Genomic DNA, 4,281 nt, shown 5'->3' on the forward strand with positions numbered 1-4,281 from the left:
TTCCCAGGGCCTCGTCCTATTTCAAGCTGTGTTGGGACATCTCATGAAATCAGGACGTGAATTTCTCCCTGATTGTAACTTCCTAAATATTCCTCATGAGCTACATGAAGTCCCTCCACCCAACCCCCTGTGCACTGCAGACAGCCCCCCCACTCCACGCCGAGTCAGAGAGTCAGGACTACTGGGAGACAGGCGAGTGAAGCCCCCGAAGGTCCCAGCCAGCTACATTTGCCTTTTAGCACTTCCCCTGCCCTCGCCGTTTTCCTCTCCCTCACCCTTGGCCTCTAATCTAGTGGTTCTCAAACGTGCATGTGCACCAGGATCTCTCAGAGGGCTTCTTAAAGCAGTGTCCAGGGACCCGCCCTCACAGTCTCTAACCCAGTAAATCTGGGGCACAGCTGTGGACTTGACTTTTTTTACAGGTTGATGCTGCCAGTTCTGGGACCACACTTTGAAAACCACGGGTTCACTTCATTGATTAGCCTGGATTATAAATATCTCTTTTACCCATCTCTACTTGACTTTCACTGCTGCTTGGCAGAGTTCAGGCCCTCACAAGTTTCTAAACATTTAAAACTTGGAGAGTTTAATCATGGTATTGTTACCATTATTATTATTAATCATAGTAACATTTCAGAGCACTGAAATAACAGGCTCAAAGCCACATGGTGGCCAGACAGTGGTGGAGTTAGTGGCTTCGGCCTCAGGTTGGTCTGACCCCCAGGAGCATAGCAGAGCCGCTCAAACCTGCACCATGGGTAGGAAGCCTCGATGCACAGAGAAGGATGGGGGCTTGCCCAGGGAAGAGGCCCTGAGCAAGTGAGTGGAGACCTGGGGACTAGCACCCTGCTCTCCTGACTCTTACACGTCTCTTCTTTCCACTGTCATTCAGCTACTCTGATGAGCAGCTGCACAGCCAAGCATGAGACCCCTCATTATATGAAAATATATTTGAGCATCACTACTGTGTGACACAGTCATTTGTCCAGTCTTCATGAGTTCACAGTCTAATGAAAGAATTAGGCATTAATCAAATAACTGCACACATTGGTAGGGAGGCCGTCTCACTTTCTGCTACAAAGAAGACACACGTGTGGTTCTAAATGCACGTGAACGGGAGATTTAATGTAGACAGGGGAGTGGAAGAAGTTTTTCCTAGCAGAGCGACAAGTTGGTACCCACAAGATAAGTAAGCATTGAGCAGGTTAAGAAGGAAAGAAAGGAATCCGTAGGTGGTCAGAGTAGCACATACAAAGGCCCTGCAGTAGGAGAGACCCTGGTGAGGAAGAAGGAAGGAAAGAAAAGCTGCATGGAGGGAGCAAAGTGGGTCTAGGGGGCAAGGAGAGCCAGGCCATGTAGGGCTCAAGAGGCCACCTTAAGAGGTTTTAACTTGAAGAACTATAGGAATCCACTGTGAGGCTTGTGGTAGGGAGAGGTAGCTGAATCAGATTTGTTTTTCTGAAAGATCCAGAAGGCTACCACGTGGAGGAGACAGGAGTGGACATGGGTGAGCCATTAGGAGGTTGAACTGATGAGACATGGTGACCTGGCCTTATAAGGTAGTGGAGGCACAAAGAAGCAGACAGAGGCAGAGGTGACTGGGATGTCATTGCCCCCAGGGCTTGGTGAATGGTTGGTTCCAGGCAGAGAGGGCAGTGCTGTAGCTGACACCTGGAACCCTGGAGCACATGTATTGTGGAAGGAGGTCATTGCTTCCTATTGCAAAGCACTTTGTATCTTCAGTTTATTGCAAGCGTTATCTGTGTCATTAAATATTTGTTGAGATGTGATATTTAGAACCCACTCATGGGTAGGGAGGCAGTCTCACTTTCTAACTTCCCTGCTAGGTGCTGAGTCCTAGGGCTATTTCCTACTGGTGCAGGGATTATGTGTCTGGCAACCCCCACGTGGAGTCCCTCCGCACCATGCCTGCCCCAATGCCTGGCTTACCATCGGTGGTTAATGCTTGCTTATGGACTGCCTTCAAGAGTGGTAGCTTGGTTCATACAGCCTTTTAGGTTTCCAAATGGGGGGTTGGATCTCCAGAAAGTAGGACAGCGTGAGTATTTCCAGTCCACACTGTTTCTAGTCAAAAGTTCTGGGTGACTGCGCAGCTTACCTGGTAGGTCACCCTCACCAGAAGAAAGCAGGGCCAGGACAGACTCACATCTGTGGAAACTAGAGAGACCAACTTCCCAAAGGGATCCAAACCAGATACTTTAGTAATCATTAGATGTTGAATGAAGAATTTTCAGCCATCCCAAATGAAAATGAAAATACATGGCCCCTTGGCCATTGTGGACCTTATCTCATCTTATTTAATTTTCCCAGAATTCCTGCACCCTCACAAAAAGGTAAACTGTGTTCTGCTGTTGACCAATAATCTGAGGGAACAAATTTCAACTACACACCTTTCTTCAACTGCTCCCAACTCTTGAATCCCTACACAAAACGCCCTCTGTTTGGACAATCTAGACTTACCCATGTGCTCCTTTTTCAGACTGGGGATGTTTCTTACATACCCTGCTTCCTCATTACTGACCTCCATCAAAAAAAAAAAAAATTGACTTGTTTCCTCAGTGAACTCTGGTGAGTGTGTCTCCCCATCTCTTGGGTGAGATGCCAGTCGGATATGTCATCTGTGTTTTTCTTCAGCCTGAATTCTGGGAAGTGTTGCCATTTCTCTTCCTGAACGTTTGCTTTGAAGATAAAGAAAGGATATTCATCTCCCCCAAGAACCTCCCAGGGCTTTCCTCCTGTCCCTCTGGGCTCTGCCTTGTGAAATTCCATCAGATAAACAGGAGCTGGACTAACCACCTCAATGGAATCCGATGAAGAGAAGCCCGAGGAAAAGCCCTTACAGCTCATGGTAGAACCCTTTTTCTCTTTGACACCCGGGCAGTGTTTTTACTAAACCCCCCAGACCAATTTAGTAGATTTCAAAACCATGTTCAAGAACACTCAGGTGCAATAAAAAGCCCAGCGGTCTAGTTATGCCACTGACCAGCTCTGGGACCTTAGACAAGTTTTCTTGTTTCCCAGGCCTCTGGGTCCTCAACTGGAAAATGGAAGAATTGAGTTGAGGCTGTGGTTGCTAACGTTTTCAATTATATTTTCACATTTTTTATTATATTCTTAACTGCTCTATGCTCTGTGTCTGAAAGAATGGTGACTCCTAAACACACTGAACTTATTACGCGGCAGACTTATTTTCCTTCTCTTTGGTACTCATCAAAGCACATACCAGAGCCTCTGATCAACATGACTGGCTAATCTTTTTCCAGCCAAATATAGGATGTTGGGAATTTTGAAAATAGGGCACAAATCCATACTCCACTATTCATAGACCCTCTAAAAATTCTAAGGATCCCAAATGAAGGAACAAATAGCTTTAACTGTCTTTAGAGAAGCCTTCTGTGTCCAATGCTCCAGAAAAGATGAGAGAACCCCCACACCTCTGTCCTAGGGAATAAAGTGTTACTGAGCTGGTTCGAATAGCCCAAGCGGAGGCTGTGAAGTCACAGGCCTCTGTCTTTCTCCCTTGATGAAGGGGAGCCATTAAGTGTCCCTGGGTGACATCTGTCCATGCCCCACCTCCATTTAATCTTGCCAATAGCAGTATTCACGCAAGAGCTCAGATCTCTCCATCAACCTATACCCAAAATGATGGATAATAAACAGCTCATGCATCTTTTTGATGGTTCCATTTACCAGCTTCCCTAATACTTATGGATTATTCTAGGCTTCAAAGGCAGACCATTCAAATCCATTTCCTGTCCCTGCTTTAGTTTTTGAACACACAGATAGAGTGTCTACTATTTTCCGGGCACCGAATACGTGCTTGCTGAATGTGTGGTAAACTAAGCAACACGTGTAGGAACGAACGCTGCTCAGCATTTCCACACAATCTGTGTCGTTCAAGTCTCTCGACAGCTCTGCAGGATAGGAAGTGTCTGTCGGGTTTCATAACTGGAGGAAGCTGACAATGAGATAGGTTCTGTGACTTGTTCAAGGTCATGTGGCTACTAAGTGGTGAGGTTGGTTTGAACCCAGGCTCTTTGACTACACGTCTCTGGGCTGGTGCCCTCTACGGTGGCACCTGGTGGACGCCCACTGTTTGTGCTCCGATTCTTCTGAATGAGTCTGCCCTGTCTGTCCTCCCTGTGAACACCAGCCACCCCCCAAGTCCAGCCATCTAACCCCGGCCATCTTTGGTCTTGCTTATGTTATTTTGGATCTATCTTGCCCCCCTGCAGTTGTCATCTGCAGGTTCTTGTCTGG

Source organism: Otolemur garnettii, unplaced genomic scaffold, assembly GCF_000181295.1.
Source record: "Otolemur garnettii isolate 467f Iridium unplaced genomic scaffold, OtoGar3 scaffold00060, whole genome shotgun sequence".
Classification (NCBI taxonomy): Eukaryota; Metazoa; Chordata; class Mammalia; order Primates; family Galagidae; genus Otolemur; species Otolemur garnettii.